We start from the raw sequence: 20905 nt of genomic DNA on the forward strand, positions 1-20905 counted from the left end.
CACAGTAAAGAAGAAAGAGATTAGACCACAAAATAATTTAGTTAAAACTTATATATGGATAAAACTCGGGTAAATAAAATTAAATTTCAAATCGGGGAATTTAGTGGAGACAAACTTGTTAAAGTATTAATGGCTTCAATATACCATAAGTTAAAATAAATAAGATACTAATAATCTAATTGAGTAAAAAATGGCACGATAACTTGAAGAGAAAATTCATAATAAAAATACAATAAAATTCTATTTTTCTTGCAATCTAGCAATCAAATAAATGCAAAATAATTAAGATACGTTTGCCTTCAGAATGTGAAAATATGTACAGTGTATAGACTGGCTATGGTGATAAGAGCTCAGTGTTAGTCTCCCACTCTCCCTGTAACAATTACCACAAGCTTAGTGCCTTAAAAAACAGAAATCTATTTTATTACAGTTCTGGAGAACAGATGTCCAAATCAGTTTCAATGGGCTAAAGTCAAGTTGTCAGCGGGGCCACACTCCCTCCTGAGAGTCTAGGGGAGAATCCATTCTTGCCTCTTCCAGCTTTTGTTGGCTGCCATATTCCTTGGTTTGTGGCCACATCACTCCAATTTCTGCCTCTTTGGTCACAGGGCCGAGAGGTCAAATATCCTTACTTCTCCTTCTTAGAACAATGCTTGTGATTACTTTTAGGACCCACATGGATAATGCAGGATACTCTTCCCTTCTCAAGATCATTAACTTAATCACATGTGTAAAAAAGCATTTTTTTAATGTAAGGCAGTATTGACAAGTTCTAGGGATTAGAATGTGGATATCTTTGAAGTAGGACAATTTTCATCCTACTCACTCACATTCTGCCAGTGGAAACAGAGATGGGGAGGAACTCAGGAAAACAAGTTGGTACACATCACAAGTCTGAAATGACCACACCCTATATATAGTTCCATTACTAAGGTAACAAAAAGTCATTGATGGAAGATTACACTTCTTACAAATTTATTAAAATTATTTTTTTAAATGGACAATCTGTTTAACAATGGATCCATGTATCTGTAAATAAATAAGGTTTAACATTATGTTGTGAAAAATATATAATCATGTACAATTCATGAGAAAATATTAAAGAAAAAACAGTTAAATAGATATTTCCATCTCAATAAATGTATTTTTATGTAGTTATTATGGCTATATTTATTTTTATATTATTAATATGTTCATGTACATGAAAATATGATTGCTCCAAAAGTCTAAATGCAGTTTTAAGCTTTAATAACTTCAGAAGTAGAAGTACTGCAATTTTTTGAAAATTTGAATATTTAGCAATTAGCCTTTATAATTTGTATTTTTTCAGAAATTTGTCCATTTCCTCTAAATTATAGTTTTTATAAAATTTTTCATAGTATCCTATTATTTTTTAAAAATTTGTTTCATTTTAGAATAGTTTTAGGTTCACAGAAAAGTTACAAAGATAGTGCAGAGAATTCCCATATATCCTACCCCCAGATTTGATGAAAATTCATAGTTCCCCCTGAGGGAAGTGGTTACAGCAGAACCTAGAATAAAGATGATGACTTCTTGACTTTTAGGTTTAAAGGTACTATCCGGGTGTGAGATAGAAAATATTTTAAAAGAGAACTTGAGCAGGTTAAACCAGTATTTCTTCTTATCCTCCCCAGATTAGGAAAAAGGCCCTTGTGCAGGGGTGAGGGGACTCAGATCTTTTTGAAGAGGGAAGAGGAAAGTCCAAAGTCAATATGGGGTCTTCAAACACTGTATCTTGCAGACCAAGTCCTAGAAGACACCCAATGATTAGTTAACAGTTATTTGCTGAACCCCTTCTCTGTGCTAGGCTCTGGAGATACCAGGTATGAGCAAAAGTAAACCCACCCTTTATCCACAGTTAGAAAGTTTCCCTTAGAAAGGGAAACACTGTGGGCGTATGCAGAAGTGGAAGAAGCAACATCTTCCAAAAAACCCAGGGTGAGAGTGAGACCAGGGACCCATAGAAACCTTTCTTCTTCAGAGACAGACAGGGATTGGAAGAAGCTATTTAGTATTTTATTGAGGGGAATGTAATCGTGGTTTCTGTCTTGAGGCTTTTATCTTTTCATTGATGTAAGAGGCAATGGTGTCTGGAAAGAATAAAGCGGGAGCTTTAGTGAACCAGGATGTGCTTTAAAGAGCTCTGCTAGGAAATATTCAAGAAGGGTAAATAAATGTGTATAACAGGATGGGAAAAGAAAAGAAAAGAAAAGAAAAATGCCTGGTGGCGTGCCTAAATTTAGGGAGCTTGAAACCATGGGGAAACCAATGTGACGAGTAATGGGTTTTCTTCTTCATTGAATGTTGGACTGAGCCTAATACCTTTAACCACCCAACTTCTGCCACTCCAAAGGCAGGCAACCAAAAGAATATGGTTCTGGCAGTTTCTGTCTAGCCTCAGCCTCAATCTTGAACCCGTTCATCTGGTCCCTCTTCACACTCAGCTTCCACATCTGTCCTGAAGATTTTGATCTCCTTCCAAAATTCTCAGCTGCTGACCTATAGCTTGCACCTTTGTTCTCCAGGCAAATTTAAAGGCAGTAAGGAGATTGAGTGAACACTGAGATAACTAAGAGGGAATATCAGTTATCCAGATTAAGTGGGGGAAAAAAATAAGAGTTATTTCAAAAGAGGACCTACAAATGATGGTAATGGAGTAATTGGGAGAGTTGGAAGGGATGACAGAGAAAGCTAAAGTGAATGTGGGGGGGTGAAAAAGTTAGTGGGATTAACAGTTTACCGTCAGAGATGAGAATTTCTGACTTTACCATAATGCAATGGAAACACATTTGCCCTGTGACCAAAATCCAAGGTGTGGTCAATTAGTGTGGGTTGAGAGTCAAGTAAAGGTTAAGGATGTTAAAATTTTGTTTCTGAAGGACTTCAAAACTGTAGTATTGGATAATCAACAACAATTCATATAATTTTATTAGTCTTCCAGCACTATCAAATAATTTTCACAGAAACTTTGTAATAGTAATATTTTTAAAAAACCACAACTGTTCCACGTATATACTACAGATAGGGGAAAGTGTGGAAGGTGGAGAGGGAGAGAGAGAGATGGAGACAGAGAGAGAATGAGAATGAATTAATATAGTATCAATGTAGTGCAAAGAACAATCAGTATCACACTTCTGGTAAATTTAATAATTTAATGTCTCTGTCATTCCTTCCAACTCTCCCGATTACTCCATTACCAGCATTTGTAAGTCCTCTTCTGTCTATTGTCGTAGTATTTGCCATACGCTGGAATCCATGTAAAAAATTTCCAGCAATCTTTGGAAAACTGATAATTTTTGTGATCCATTGATCTAGTGATGAAAACTATAAAAGGATAAGAAACTGGCAAACCCAGAGAAGACCAATGATAGGTTTTGCTTGTTTGTTCAAAACAGGTGAAATGTTTATAAATGTAATAGATTTTTAGAGGCAATGCTAGACTTGATAGATGACAAATATTTTAGCTCTTCTCAGATAGAGAAATACAAGGCACAGAAAAGTAAACGGCTTTTCCCAAGTGAGAATGAGAAACCAAGAACCTCTCTCATCTTTAATCAGGAGACTAGACATCCATCCTTTGAATTATGGAACCAGTCTTTATTACAGTTTTACAGTGAAAACTATTCCTCTCTCCCCACCCCTTCCTGATTCCTGTGATCACTAAGACTGAGGCCAAATGCCAAAGAAACCTCTATTGTAGTAGGATGGAAATGCAGGAGGTGGTGACAGCAGTTGTGTTTCTTTTCACTTCCTTTCATCTTCTTTCTTTTCTTTTAAATGGCTTTTTCCTTGGTGTTTAGCATCCCTAAACTTTCTGCCTATAAAAAACTGGATTCTGGTATCTATGCAGCATAAACTTATGACTGTGTTTAAAGGGGGATCATTTGTTGACTTCTTTGCTACCTATACAGCTGGAGGAAGGACTCCGGAAAACCACGTGGGTGTACACGGAAACTCCATTCTTTCGTTTGTGAATGCCTGAAACATGCCCAAACAAGCTAGAGTGTGGAACTGGAACCTCCAAGGATCTCCCAGGTACCATAGCAACAAATCACAAGGGTTTCTGTACAATATAGCATGTCAATGAAAATGTGACTGCGAGGCTCCTTTATGTGTAGATGGTTGATAAGATCGACTCCAGCTATTCTGACCATTAAGGTATAAGGAGTCTCATGTCAGCACAGCTGCCTTATCAACTTTAATGCTTTAACGACTCTGTTGTGGTGAATATGCAATGACTTTGATAGTTATGATTTGCGGTACTTAGAAACATGTGGATTAAGCAAGCCTGAAATTACACGTGAATCCAATCTTTGAAACACTAAACCTTTGTTGCAATTCCTTCTTTCTCTCTCTTGAAGTAACATTGATTATTAATAGCTGATTATTAAACTAATTAAAATTTATTTAGAGAAGCAGAAAAATATCAAATAGAGCAAAGAGAAAATTAAAACTCATTCTTAATTTTACCATGAAAATATAATCATAAAATATAACCAACTTTAAGCAGTTCATCTATTAAAAAAGGTTTTTTTTATTTAACATTTTATCCTGAGCATTTTCCTACTATCCTATTTAATGTATAATGTTTCATTTAATCATATTCTACTGTTGGGCATTTAGACTATTTCTAATTTCAGTATATTATAAATAAAGTTATACTGGAATGTTTTTCTATGTTTTAACATGTATTTGACATATAGTCTAAAATTGAAACTACTGGATTAAATGTTGTACATTCCTTTAAACTTTCGATATAAATTTCTTCCAGGAAAGAAAGCATAAAATAATTTGTATTTATTTTCACTTTCACAGCACAAGGTGCTGCTACATTTTACAAGCCTCTGTAGTTATCCTAATTACATTAATTTACAAATATTGTGGTACTAGTGTTTACTTTTCCAGGCTTATTGTCAATTCACTTATTTTATTCATGAAGTGTGTGTGTTCTTTGCCCACTTGGTTAGATTTAGCCTATTCCTATTATTTTGCACAAATGTTTTGCTTTTTTCTGACTTGAAAATACTTTCTTCATTTTTTGGCTTTCTTCACAATTTCATTTATATATTTATTGCATTTGGAAGTCTGTTACTTACACATAACCAAATATACTGAAAACTTTATTTGGAGTTCTCTACTTACTTTTATAATCTCTGTGCAAGATTAGATAAGTATTTCCAAAATTTTCTTCTAGGTGTTTTATTATTCAGAATTTCTTATTTAATTTTGTTACCTATCTGGAAAGTACTCTAATGCTTTCTATGTGTATATTATTCACATGGCCTCAACGGAGATAGATTTATACCTTGTATAATAAAACAAAATTAAGCCTAATTCATTTTCTTAACAATAAAAAATTAATTTTTAAAGATAGTAACTCTAATACTGACAAAAATATGCTTCAAAAGTATTAAAGACATACTTGAAGAAATGCAATATATGAATTAATGAAAAGTGGGTACAATAAGAGACAATGCTGTTAATTGAAAACATTTACATTGGAGTAATATCTACATCTTTTTTCCTTTAATAATAATAATGGTATCTAGGCATTGTCTATTAACTTATCAGTCTCTCGTCTAATTTTTATTGCACTTCAGAGTACAAGTCCATTCACATTAAGAATATGTGCTTGCCACGTAGGAAAAAATGGATCAACCTGCCTTTCATCTGTTTCCCAGTTTATTGTGAGAAAATCACCTTTTTTGGGCCTACTGACTTTGAAACCCCTTTCGAAAGGAGCGCTGTGTGCGCTCTCCAGGTCTAGAGCTTTGTTCTACATGCTTTCTCAGACTTGCTGTGGTGAAAGAACTGAAAGCAATTACAAAATGTTGTTTATGTCCAGAAAAATAGAGAGCAGGACTGAGTCTTATTTGGCTGTGATTGACAATGAATGATTTGGTGAAGCAGCTAACATAACTTACAAGCTATCTTTGCACCAAACTTAACAGTGAAGGGTACATACTCCCTGGGCCGTAGCAGGGAGTGCTCTTTTATTAAGTTCCACCCTGTACAACCTCCATGAAATGTACATAACACCACTGCAAAAACAAGAAACAAATGAGAGAATTATTCATTTCTATATTCTCCACAGAGTTCAGCACATGGTGTTTTGCAAGTAGAAAATTTTCTGTGTGATAAATAACTAGTCACTGAACTGTGACAATATCACTATATTGCATTATGAAAAAGCAATCAACCATTTTTAAACAATTTGTTTTAGCTATATAAGATGGATTTTGTATATTGTTTTCTTACTCAACATTTTATTATGAGTATTTTCCCTACTATCCCATTTAATAAATGATATTCTATTTAATCATATTCTATTATTGGGCATTTAGGTTGTTTCTAAAATCTGTATATTATAAATAGGATTATACTTATTTTTCCTTATCCAAAAATAAATTTTAAGCAGAAAACAACTAGAAATATATAATTCTTGTTTGCCATTTTTAACATCTCTGACATCTACAAAGAAATGTTTTTCAAACTGAATATGTGATCATTTAAAATACCTGTGAAGGGAACAGAATGAATGTTTTCTTCTTTAAAAGACAAGAGCCCTTATATTTCCTTAAATAATTCAGATAGTCACATATCAGATTTGCATAAATCATAGTACTTATTTATCATTATTTACTGTATTACTTATGTCACAAATTGATATATCATTTTCAAATCAGTTTTGAAGAATATGTCATATTTAATGATTTTCCCTATTATGCCAATTTTTCCAACATTATTTTTGGAAGTTTCAGTTGCTTTCAAGCCTACCCACCCACATCAATATTTTGGCTTTGTTTAATTTGAATTTGCTAATGGATTTTATCCAAGGTCAACACTCATCTAGACATAGAAATAAAAGAAAAAGGCAGTCACTATTGAAAAATTTTAAGCACCACAGTTTACTTATTTTTGTTGTGAATTGAGTTCAATTATTATCAAGCTAAATGCCTCAGATTAATCAATAGTAATTATTTCTTCAAGAGAGGATGTAAATCAATATTAGGACTTTTCAGGATATTTCACAGATATCAATCAAGAATCTGTGTGCATTTGTGTGCATTGTAGCAAGAATAGGTGGGAAATAATGCATCATTTGCTTGAAAAGGTGGGAAAACAATGTCCTTTCAAGAATCTCTATATTATATCGTTTTTGCAGACAAAGAAAGCAAAGCTCCAAGAAGTCGCTTGTCAAAATATTAGAAAATGTTAAAAAAAAAAGAGCAGTAAAAACATGTATAACCAATTTTCCATGCAGAAATGAATTCTCAACTTTGCAGAGTAATCTAGAAATATCTTAATTCCTGTTTGACATATTTATCTTCTGTTAATTATTTTTGCATATAAGCCCTAAAGCTCCCTAGAATAAGAAGGGGCTAAGGGTTGGGAGAGAGAGAGAGAGAGAGTTCATGGAGCCTGAACCAGATGTTTCTCCCATGTGGTCTTTCATTACCCCATACTCTCCCTTTCATCTTTCCATAGCTCGTTTACTTGACTGGATCCTTCATTTGGTCAGGGCACTGTTGAACTTTTTCCTGTCTCTGGCCCATTTGCCTGGTATGATGTCTGGTCACAGTAGTTCCTCCACAGTTCCCTGTATGTCAGTGGAATGAACAAAAGGAAGGAAGGATAGACAGAAAGAATGAAGGAAGGACAAGGCTGGAAGAAATCTTAATTTCCTGAACCTAGCTCATTAAAAGTAAACTTTCATTTTCATCACCCAAAGAGCAGGAGACAGAATGAAGAAACTACCATGTTAACCAGCTCTCAAATTCAGTCTTCAGACTAGAGGTTTATCCTTTGATTTAGAATTTGGACATTCCTGGGGATCAGACATAATGATATTCAAATGAAAGACTTAAAACTGCGTTCCAGAGCATTTTAAGCATTCGTGTTTCATCCACAGTACTGTGGAAGCAAGAATGATACAATTTTACAATAGAGCTTGTACTAGCTCATCAATTATAGAGTAGGTTCTATGTTAGTTATTAATACTCTGACCAAGAACATTAAATGGACATTCAAACCACAACTTTGAAATAAGACATTGTTAAATGCCAAAGGAATGATCTTGTGCCGATAAGGCATTTGATATCTATTAGTGAAGTCATCTGTAAACTGAGAGGCTTTTGCCATATATGAGAAAACTGACCTGAAAGAACCTGAGCCATCAACTGTGCTAGACTGAGACTGGCTGAAAACACACTTCACTCCAGAAAATGCAACAAGTACACACACGGCAATAAGAGGTCCACGTTTTAGAGGAAACAACTCTGAGCTCTTTCTCCTTTTCCCCTCCTCTTCCTTTCAACAACAACTCTTCAAAAAAAGGTAAACTCGGGCTTCCCCGGTGGCGCAGTGGTTGGGAGTCCACCTGCCAATGAAGGGGACACAGGTTCGAGCCCCGGTCCAGGAAGATCCCACATGGCGCGGAGCAGATAGGCCCGTATGACACAACTACTGAGCCTGCGCTCTAGAGCCCGCAAGCCACAACTGCTGAGCCCGCATGCCACAACTACTGAAGCCTGCGTGCCTGGAGCCTGTGCTCCACAACAAGAGAAGCCACCGCAATGAGAAGCCCGCGCACTGCAACGAAGAGTAGCCTCCACTTGCCACAACCAGAGAAAGCTCGCGCGCAGCAACCAAGACCCAACGCAGCCAAAAATAAATACATAAATAAATAAAATTTATTTTTTAAAAAAAGAGGATAAACTCTTTATGTTCGTATCCAATTCGATCAGAATTTTTAAAAGAAGTAAGATAGGTAGATAGATAGATATAGATAAATAATTTGACTTCCAAAAAATAGATGAATGCATTCATCAAAACACTGAGACAAAAAATTTACAGGCTTTGAAATGTGACACCAAGTACCAATTCAGAGCAATTAACTAATGATGAATAAATAGGCAGGTTAGACTTTCTTCTCACTCATAACCACTTGGAAAATATTTCTAGGGAAGCACATTTGTTTTTGGCATAAACAACAATAAGCACAAACTAGAACTGTGACTGCCCCCCCGGGGGGTTGGCAGTCTCAAGCCCAGGGAACATTGTCTGGAGGCATTTTTAATTGTCACCACTGTGTGAGGGGATGCTACCGGCATCTAATGGGTAGAGGGCAGGGATGCTGGTAACATCCTGCAATTCACAGAAGAGTATTGCATGACAAAAAGTCTTCTGGCCCAGAATGTCAATAGGCTTGAGATTGAGATATCCTGCACTAAATAAAGCATTTCGAATCGGAAGCATATAAAGGAAAGGGCAGTAAACAGAAAACACGCAGCAACTGTGTGATAGCGAAGACACTAAGGATATGAGAGTGAAAACAGTAGGTGGTAAACATGGAAAGGCCAAGGATATAACTAAACATTTGTGCCAGCCCAGTCTGATGCCACATTCCCAGGGAGCTCATGTCATGAAATACTGCATTTGCTGGGCCTGGCGGCCAAATCATTTTCCTTACCTCCCACTCTTTCTCCAAAATGGGCGTTGCCTACTCTTTCCCTTTTCACTCTTGTCACACTTCTGACAATAGGAAGCTAATACACCAGCTCAACAGGCTCTCTGCCAGTGGAGCCCTAATCTTTGGAATGTTCTGTCACACTCAGTGATGTCTGAAGGAGTAGGAATTTTCTAGGTTTTCTTCTCTTGGTCCTTTATGTTTCCTTCCTGATAGAGCGTCCCTGGTTCTCTTCCCTCCCTCAAACTCCACTGAGGGAATCACCTTCATTTTTTTTGTTTTCCTGAACTCACCTAAACACAGAAGTAGAGCATTTGCACTCAATATTCTTTGTGATGTACTCTTCTCGACCCAGTTGCCAACTACTCCTTGTCTTGTGCTCATGAACTTAAGAGAAAGAAGGACAATTAATTATTACGTGGGTCCCCATTATCCAATTTTAAGACACTTGCTCTTTTACCCCGTGGCAATCATCATCTATATCCTGTTAGTCAGAGGGTTTCCCTAACACACTTTTCCCTTCTGAGTATTCTGGCTTGGCTTGATTTAGTCATTTTACACTGTTGGATGAGCACACCAGGTTGGTTCTGTTTCCTTTGAGCTATATGCCTTGACCCAATAAACACTTGCCAAGCTCTGTTTTAACAGCCTTCGAAGCCCTCAAATGGGTTCTGAAGATCCAGAGGCTACCTAGAACCACTCAAGTGTGTAATTCTTCAGGAAGTGTACAATTTCTTTGGTTTCAGGTTTAGAAAAACAGCGATTTGTCATGTTTCCTATTTCTAAGTTGATAGGCCTAACTCATGTGGTTTGCGTCTGAGCTACCCCGTAAGAAGGAAGTAAAATGTCAAGTTGTTTATTTCTGCATGATTTTCTTATCTCATAATAGCACTGAGCTCGCTTCATCAGATCTGTGTTCAATAACATCAGTTGAATTCCTTTGCAGGTCACCAGTCTCTTTCCACAAATGACAGGTTCTGGGAAAGGAAGAGTTAAACGTTTTGACAATGGTGTCAAAACAAAATAAAAGGCAAAAGTTAACTGGCATAGCCGCTCTGTATTCATGGGAAATAAAGACTCTTCTGATTTCATCTCACACGCCACCTTCTTGTAAATGCTATTTCATTGTAGATGAAAAGCAAGATAGGAAACTCCACAAAAGACACCCAGAAAAAAAATCCTCCTTCCTGATCATAAGCATTCACTTAGTGACAAGAAGAAGCCCTGCCTGCGGATGTCAGCAAAGCAACATTGGCCTCTGCGCACTCTCAGATGTGAGTCCTCTGTACGAAAGTAAGTGGAACAGCCGAAGGATTGGGTTTTATCTTACCTTATAGACCTTCAGCTTGATTTCAAAGTCTGGAAGTCATACTTCCTAGATCTTTGGAAATTGTGTGTGTGTGTGTGTGTTTAAATTGTCTATCATAATAAGGCAGTGTACATCATCGATGTTTATTAGGTGTCCAAAAAAGACTCATTGCTGACCCTGTAATCCAGGCAGCCATCCTTTTTGTGTGCATGATGACATAGCATAGTCCATGGTCGTTCAGCACATGAATTTGGAGTGAAGTTAGTTTGGGGAAAACTTCTCATAAACATATTTATTATTTATATAGCATATATAAAGTGATTTCCCTGACTTAAAAACATCTAGGACACATGTTTATAACATACACTTGGCAATTCATCATCTACTCCCTTAGGACATCTTTGTAATTGCTACCTTAGACCTTTATTTAAATTTTCTGTTCTTTGCTATTTTTTTTTGTTTCAAGTTTTCGTAACTTGACTCTTAAAGTAAATTGTAACATTGTTTATGCATTTTTTACACATTTTTTGCAACCAATGGACTAGGAGCTCTGAGGGGGTTGAGTTTTGTTCACTCTACCAGGGTGCCTAGAAGAAGGCCTGATGCGTAGTAGATGCATAATATTCAATACACATTTTTTTGAATAACTTTCAAATCCTCTCACTGTGCCTCAGTCAGAGCCTAACCCATGATGGCGAAGTCCGTGTGATCAATAAGTCATGTTGACTCCACATGTTGACTTGACTTCAAAATATTGTTTTATGCATTGTTACTCATTGAGCATTAATACATACCGGCGTGCTCTAAAACAAACCTACAGAAGAAAGCTTATTCCCCAACTTTATAGGTGAGGAAACTGATACAGAGCATAACAGGTAAGTTACCCCAATGCAAGTGCAGAGCTTGGGTTCGAACACCAGTCAGTCTCATTCCAGAGCTCAGGACAGTCTCAGTTAGGAGACCACAAGTCTCAGTTTCAAATCATGCTGTGTTGACGAGTACTATGGTATCTTTATATGAGTTAAGCTTTTATTAAAATATTTAATACTCGGTTATAGCACTTTGCAGTGTCAAAATGTTTTAAAAATCAAAACTAATTACATTCCTGCATTATCCCTATGATGTAAGTATTCTGATTTTCATTTAGTGGAGAATGACAGTAAAACAGAAAAGAGAGCAAACACTTTCTTCAAAGACAATAGAGCTAAATATTTTTGAAATTACTATTCCCTAACCTTATTCTCACAATGGCTGAGACATGTCTTATAATACATTAAAATTATTAACATTCACTTTGTCACTAGTTTGCAGTAAAGCCAGGGATCTCACGCTGGAGTTCCAACAATAACAAAAACATCAAGTAACAAAAATAGCCATCATTTTTGTTGTTTGGGTGCTTGTAACGTGGCAAGTAATAGCTTACGTTTTGCACACCAGATTTTATTTAATCTTTGTGCTAACTATATGAGATCCACAGAGCTCATATTGGGAAGGAGTGGAGAATCAGATTGAATAAATAAGGCATGGTTAGATTACATCTTAAAAATCAGGCAGAGGGGTTTAATAGTGTTGGCCACTGATGGCTCCTAAGATGAGTGTTTTAGGAAGAATTTCTGGGAGACATTAAATGGCCACGACACCATGAACAGAGCCCAGTTAGTTATGAAGTGTAACCTAATGTGAGATGATGAGTTGGGGACAGTGGGAACTGAAAGGAAGGGAGAGATGCCAGAGATGTTAAAGAGGAAGAAATAAGATGTCAAGTTGTGTTTACTACCAAAGGGAAAATCTACCTAGGTACCTGAAATAATGAAGCAGTCCAAGTGTCTAATTTATTCTGGAAATGAGGACAGGATAAGCAATATCTCTAAGCCAACAGGCTGACCTGGAAGCCTGCTGTAGAGCAGAGTAACAAGCTCATGTCAGGAAAGAACACTGGCCTTGGCCCAGCAGTAAAAAAGTAACTAAGATAGGTTAACAGAAGTATAGACGTTGGCTATGGTGACCTTATTTTCAGACTTAAAAAAGGATTTTGTCTTCTAATTTTTAGTACATTTACACAAAGACTTATAAAAAGGTGAAAACCTAAATCACATTCAATTAAATGTTTGTTAATGGTCTGTGTTACTCTTATTATTACATTTTAATTTGGTTTGCTGTAAAAATTACATGATACCTGAAAAGTGTATATTTGATGTCTTTCTAACCTTTAGACAAATCTTTTGTTTCCTACTTTTGGAAAAATATATTACTCCTTCAAAAATGTTGGTCCTTATCACATATTTATATGTCATCACATGATTTCAAAGAGATAATTCAAAATACTGATGACTGATTTAAAAACAGTCACAATTATTTATAGCTATTGAAGCAAATCTTTAATTCTATATATTTCAAAAGTCAAGAGAGATAATTTAAAAAGGAGAGTGTGTATAGATCTGTTGCATACATAGGATTGATTACTAGAATTTAAAACAAAATGGAGACTTTAAAAAATGCACTGTATGCACAAAACTCAACTAAAATGGATTAAAGTCTCAAACGTAGACCTGAAACTGTAAAACTCTTGGAAGAAAACATAAGGGAAAAGCTTCATGACATTGGCCTTGGCAATGATTTCTTAAATTCAACATCAAAAGCACAGGCAATAAAAGCAACTATAAACAAGTGAGACTACATCAAACTAAAAAACTTCTGTGCAGCAAACAAAACAATAAGCAGAGTGAATAGGAGAAAATATTTGCAAATAATATCTGTGAAAAGAGGTTAATGTCCAAAATATAGAAGGAACTCCTAAAATTCAATGGCAAAAAACAAAACAAAACAAATGCATAATTAAATATGCTCAAAGAACTTGAATAAAAACTTCTCCAAAGAAGATATACAGATGGCCAACAGATATATGAAAAGGTATATGAAAAGATGCTTGCAGTCATTAATCATGAGAAAAAAAGCAATCAAAACCACAATGAGATATCACTTCACATCTGCTAGGATTCTAGGATGGCCTTTATAAAAATAACAAAAAACAAATAAACAAGCAAACAAAAACAAATATTGGTGAGGTTGTAGAAAAACTGAAATTCATGCACACTGTTGGTGGGAATGTAAAATGGTGCAGCCACCATGGAAAATAGTATGGAGGTTCCTCAGAAAATTAAAAAATAGAGCGACTATATGATCTAGCAATTCCACTTTAGGGTTTTTAAGCAAAAGACTTGAAATCAGGATCTCAAATACATATTTTCACTCACATGTTCATTGCAGCATTATTCAAAATAGCCAAGATGTGGGAAAAAACTCAATGTCCATCAACAGATGAATGGATAAAGAAAATGCTGTATACATATACAACAAAGTGTTCGCCTTATAAAAGAAGGAAATCCTGCAATATGTGACAATATGCATGAATCTTGAGGATATTATGCTAAGTAAAATAAGCCAGTCACAGAAGAACAAATTTTGCTCGATTCCACTTGTTTGAGTTATCCAAAATACTCAAACTCACAGAAGCAGAAAATAGAATGATGGTTGCCAGGGGCTGGGGGCAAGGGCAGTGAGAAGTTGCTATTCAAGGGGTGTAAACTTTCAGTTAAGCAAGATGAAAAGTTCTAGAGATTTGCTGTACAACATTGTGCCTATACTAACAATACTGCCCTGTACACTTAAAAATTTTGTTAAGAGGGTAGATCTCATGTTATGTGTTCTTACCACAATAACAAAACAATGCATTGTAAAGTGTTTTGTTTTAGCATGGCATTTGATTGTTTTCTATAATTTCCTCAAGCAGTATTTAAAGCATCAAAATTATTTATCATTAACCAAAAAAAAAAAAAAAAAGCAATTACTGGTCAGGTTTTCATCACCTTCTTATCACTGTTATTGCATATTATTGAATTATGTTCCCAATGCTACAGGAGTGTGCAATGCTCTCACTACACTTGGCTGCTAAATGAATCCTGTCAAGCTTGATACATGTGATGGGCAACATCTGGACTGGTCGTATGCATTGACTGGTTATCAATAGCTTCACTGGCCTTGTGAAACTACACAATCACATGGCATAATGAAGTGTGAGGGTTGATAAGCAAGAGGAATCTGCCATTTGTATCCAGTTTCCAAAGCCTCTCCTGGATTGTTACTCAAGCAAGTGTTTAGCATTAAATTTACACAAACAATAATATTTACCACCACTAAATAAAATAATTATTTTCACATTTTACCCATGTGATAACTGAAGACCAGAACAATTGAGAAGTTCAACTGAGGCAGAATTACTGCTGCATCTATTACTTAAGCATAAGTTTCATTGGTTATTAAGGCCAATTAATCCAATTATTCTTCATAAAAATAAGAGTGACCATAATAGTCAACATTTCAAACACTTGAATTTAAAAGAAACATTCTATTTAGGGCCTGATAAGGCCTTTACAGACTAGTTACACTGTTAAAGACCAGACATTTTATTAGAGACTATCACTTAGAAGATCATTTTTATTTTCTTATTGGAAATCTTTATCTTCAATACATGAAAATGTGTTGTAGCTCAAAATGATAATTACTTAGTATGCATTACGACCACAAATCAAATGGACTTTTAAAAAATCGTCAGCTTGGGGGACCTTCAAGATGGCAGAGGAGTAAGACATGGAGATCACCTTCCTCCCCACAGATACATCAAAAATACATCTACATGTGGAACAACTCCTACAGAACACCTGCTGAACGCTGGCAGAACACGTCAGACTTCCCAAAAGGCAAGAAACTCCCCACATACCTGGGTAGGGCAAAAGAAAAAAGAAAAAAACAGAGACAAAAGAATAAAGAAGGGACCTGCACCTCTGGGAGGGAGCTGTGAAGGAGGAAAACTTTCCACACACTAGGAAGCCCCTTCACTGGCGGAGACCGGGGGTGGCAGGGGGGAAGCTTCAGAGCCACAGAGGACAGCACAGCAACAGGGGTGCAGAGGGCCAAGTGGAGAGATTCCTGCACAGAGGATCAGTGCCGACCAGCACTCACCAGCCCGAGAGGCTTGTCTGCTCACCACTAGGGCGGGTTGGGGCTGGGAGCTGAGGCTCGGGCTTCGGAGGTCAGACCCCAGGGAGAGGACTGGGGTTGGCAGCGTAAACACAGCCTGAAGGGGGCTAGTGAGCCACAGCTAGCCGGAAGGGAGTCTGGACCTGCCTAAGAGGCAAGAGACCATTGTTTTGGGGTGCGCAAGGAGAGGGGATTCAGAGCACCACCTAAAAAAGCCCCAGAGAGAGGCACAAGCCACGGCTATCAGCACGGACACCAGAGACGGGCATGAGACGCTAAGGCTGCTGCTGCAGCCACCAAGAAGCCTGTGTGGAGCACAGGTCATTATCCACACTCCCCTCCCTGGAGCCTGTGCAGCCTGCCACTGCCAGGGTCCTGTGATCCAGGGACAACTTCCCCTGGAGAACACGCGGCACGCCTCAGGCTGGTGCAACATCACATTGGCCTCTGCCGCCGCAGGCTCGCCCCGCATTCCATAGCCCTCCCTCCCCCTGGCCTGAGTGAGCCAGAGCCCCCTAAACAGCTGCTCCTTTAACCCCCTCCTTTCTGGGCGGGAAACAGACAACCTCAGGTGACCTACACACAGAGGCGGGGCCCAAATCCAAAACTGAACCCTGGGAGCTGTGCAAACAAAGAAGAGAAAGGGAAATCTCTCCCAGCAGCCTCAGGGCAGCAGATTAAATCTCCACAATCAACTTGATGTACCCTGCCTCTGTGAAATACCTGAATAGACAACAAACCATCCCAAAACTGAGGCAGTGGACTTTGGGAGCAACTGTAGACTTGGGGTTTGCTTTCTGCATCTAATTTGTTTCTGGTTTTATGTTTATCTTAGTTTAGTATTTAGAGCTTATTATCAATGATAGATTTGTTTATTGATTTGGTTGCTCTCTTCCTTTTTATTTTTTTAATATATAGATATATTTTTTTTTCCTTTTTCTCTTTTTGTGTGTGTGCATGTCTGTGCTTCTTTGTGTAATTTTGTCTGTATAGCTTTGCTTTTACCATTTGTCCTAGAGTTCTGTCTGTCCGTTTTTTTGTTTTTGGATAGTTTTTAGCGCTTGTTATCATTGGTGGATTTGTTTATTGGTTTGGTTGCTCTCTTTCTTTCTTTTTTTGATAACTATTAAATTTTTTTAAATTTTAATAATATATTTTTTAATTATTTTATTTTATTTTCTCAGCCCTGTGGCTGACAGGGTCTTGGTGCTCCAGCCAGGTGTCAGGCCTGTGCCTCTTAGGTGGGAGAGCCGAGTTCAGGATGTTGGCCCACCAGAGACCTCCCAGCCCCATATAATATCAAACTGTGAAATCTCTCCCAGTGATCTCCATCTCAACACTAAGACCCAGCTTGACTCAACAACCAGCAAGTTACAGTGCTGGACACCCCATGCCAAAAAACTAGCAAGGCAGGAACACAACCCCACCCATTAGCAGAGAGGCTGCCTAAAATCATAGTAAGTACACAGACACCCCAAAACACACCACCAGACGTGGTCCTTCCCACCAGAAAGACAAGATCCAGCCTCATCACAGGCACCAGTCCCCTCCACCAGGAAGCATACACAACCCACTGAACCAACCTTACCCACTGGGGGCAGACACCAAAAACAATGGGAACTACAAACCTGCAGTCTGTAAAAAGGAGACCACAAACGCAGTAAGTTAAGCAAAATGAGAAGACAGAGAAATACACAGCAGATGAAGGAGCAAATAAAAAACCCACCAGACCAAACAAATTAAGAGGAAATAGGTCTATTTCCAGGCAGTCTACCTGAAAAAGAATTCAGAGTGATGATAGTAAAGATGATCCACAATCTTGAAAACAGAATGGAAAAAATACAAGAAACGTTTAACAAGGACCTAGAAGAACTAAAGAGCAAACAAACAATGATGAAGAACACAATGAATGAAATGAAAAATTCTCTAGAAGGAATCAATAGCAGAATAACTGAGGCAGAAAAACAGATAACTGACCTGGAAGATAAAATAGTGGAAATAACTAACTCAGAGCAGAATAAGGAAAAAAGAATGAAAAGAATTGAGGACAGTCTCAGAGACCTCTGGGACAACATTAGGCACACCACCATTTGAACTATATGGGTCCCAGAAGAAGAAGAGAAAAAGAAAGCGACTGAGAAAATATTTGAAGAGATTATAGTTGAAAATTTCCCTAATATGGGAAAGGAAAGAGTCAATCAAGTCCAGGAACCACTGAGTCCCATACAGGATAAATCCAAGGAGGAAAATGCCAAGATACATATTAATCAAACTATCAAAAATTAATACAAAGAAAAAATATTAAAAGCAGCAAGGGAAAAGCAACAAATAACATACAAGGGAATCCCCATAAGGTTAACAGCTGATTTCTCAGCAGAAACTCTGCAAGCCAGAAGGGTGTGGCAGCACATATTTAATGTGATGAAAGGGAAAAACCAACAACCAAGATTACTCTACCCAGCAAGGATCTGATTCAGATTTGACAGAGAAATTAAAACCTTTACAGACAAGCAAAAGCTAAGAGAATTCAGCACCACCAAACCAGCTTTACAACAAATGCTAGAGGAACTTCTCTATGCAGGAAACACGAGAAAAAAAGACTTACAATAACAAACCCAAAACAATTAAGAAAATGGTAATAGGAACATACATATCAATAATTACCTTCAAAGTAAATGGATTAAGTGCTCCAACCAAAAACACAGACTGGCTGAATGGATACAAAAACAAGACCCGTATATATGCTGTCTACAAGAGACCCACTTCAGACCTAGGGACATATACAGACTGAAAGTGAGGGGATGGAAAAAGATATTCCATGCAAATGGAAATCAAAAGAAAGCTGAAGTAGCAATTTTCATATCAGACAAAATAGACTTTAAATAAAGACTATTACAAGAGACAAAGAAGGACACTACATAATGATCAAGGGATCGATCCAAGAAGAAGATATAACAATTGTAAATATTTATGCACCCAACATAGGAGCACCTCAATACATAAGGCAAATGCTAACAGCCATAACAGGGGAAATCGACAGTAACACAATCATTGTAGGGGACTTTAACACCCCACTTTCACCAATGGACATATCATCCAAAATGAAAATAAATAAGGAAATACAAGCTTTAAATGATACAATAAACAAGATGGACTTAATTGATATTTATAGTACATTCCATCCAAAAACAACAGAATACACTTTCTTCTGAAGTGCTCTTGGAACATTCTCCAGGATAGATCATATCTTGGGTCACAAATCAAGCCTTGCTAAATTGAAGAAAATTGAAATCATATCAAGTATCTTTTCCGACCACAACGCTATGAGGTTAGATATCAATTACAGGAAAAAATCTGTAAAAAATACAAACACATGGAGGCTAAACAATACACTACTAAATAACCAAGAGATCACTGAAGAAATCAAAGAGGAAATCAAAAAATAACTAGAAGTAAATGACAATGAAAACACGATGACCCAAAACCTATGGGATGCAGCAAAAGCAGTTCTAAGAGGGAAGTTTATAGCAATACAATCCTACCTCAAGAAACAAGAAACATCTCAAATAAACAACCTAACCTTACACCTAAAGCAATTAGAGAAAGAAGGACCAAAAAACCCCAGTTAGCAGAAGGAAAGAAATCATAAAGATCAGATCAGAAATAAATGAAAAAGAAATGAAGGAAACGATAGCAAAGATCAATAAAACTAAAAGCTGGTTCTTTGAGAAGATAAACAAAGTTGATAAACCATTAACCAGACTCATCAAGGAAAAAAAGGGAGAAGACTCAATACAATTAGAAATGAAAAAGGAGAAGTAACAACTGACACTGCAGAAATACAAAGGATCATGAGAGATTACTGCAAGCAACTCTATGCCAATAAAATGGACAACATGGAAGAACTGGACAAATTCCTAGAAATGCATAACCTTCCAAGACTGAACCAGGAAGAAATATAAAATATGAACAGACCAATCACAAGCACTGAAATTGAAACTGTGATTACAAATCTTCCAACAAACAAAAGCCCAGGACCAGACGGCTTCACAGGCAAATTCTATCAAATATTTAGAGAAGAGCTAACACCTATCCTTCTCAAACTCTTCCAAAATATAGCAGAGGGAGGAACACTCCCAAACTCATTCTACGAGGCCACCATCACCCTGAAAGATGTCACAAAGAAAGAAAACTACAGGCCAATATCACTGATGAACATAGATGCAAAAATCCTCAACAAAATACTAGCAAACAGAATCCAACAGCACATTAAAAGGATCATACACCATGATCAAGTGGGGTTTATCCCAGGAATGCAAGGATTCTTCAATATATGCAAATCAATCAATGTGATAAACCATATTAACAAACTGAAGGAGGAAAACCATATGATCATCTCAATAGATGCAGGAAAAGCTTTTGACAAAATTCAACACCCATTTGTGATAAAAACTCTCCAGAAAGTAGGCATAGAGGGAACTTACCCCAACATAATAAAGGCCATATATGACAAACCCACAGCCAACATCATTCTCAATGGTGAAAAACTGAAACCATTTCCACTAAGACCAGGAACAAGACAAGGCTGCCCACTCTCACCACTATTATTGAACATAGTTTTGGAAGTTTTAGCCACCGCAATCAGAGAAGAAAAAGAAATAAAAGGAATCCAAATCAGAAAGAAGAAGTAAAGCTGTCACTGTTTGCAGATGACATGATCCTATACATAGAGAATCCTAAAGATGCTACCAGAAAACTACTAGAGCTAATCAATGAATTTGGTAAAGTAGCAGGACACAAAATTAATACACAGAAATCTCTTGCATTCCTGTACACTAATGATGAAAAATCTGGAGGAGAAATTAAGGGAACACTCCCATTTACCATTGCAACAAAAAGAATAAAATACCTAGGAATAAACCTACCCAAGGAGACCAAAGACCTGTATGCAGAAAACTATAAGACACTGATTAAATAAGTTAAAGATGATACAAACAGATGGAGAGATATACCATGTTCTTGGATTGGAAGAATCAACATTGTGAAGATGACTCTACTACCCAAAGCAA

At 37.0% G+C, this 20905-nt stretch overlaps 1 long non-coding RNA gene across 3 annotated transcripts in view; it reads right to left on the reverse strand.

Annotated features, from left to right (window-relative positions):
* Positions 1 to 397: 397 nt before the first annotated feature.
* Positions 398 to 20905, reverse strand: part of LOC309608228 — a 43212-nt gene continuing 22704 nt past the window's right edge. For 2 of the 3 annotated variants that reach the window (XR_014232750.1, XR_014232752.1), the window contains one exon: positions 398 to 6062. This is a non-coding gene — a long non-coding RNA (uncharacterized lncRNA). Of the gene's footprint in view, positions 6063 to 9783; positions 9878 to 20905 lie in introns of all 3 variants that reach the window. The other variant, XR_014232751.1, reaches the window with a different exon arrangement.

This window comes from Balaenoptera borealis (assembly GCF_965194805.1).
Source record: "Balaenoptera borealis genome assembly, chromosome: 12".
Taxonomy (NCBI): Eukaryota; Metazoa; Chordata; class Mammalia; order Artiodactyla; family Balaenopteridae; genus Balaenoptera; species Balaenoptera borealis.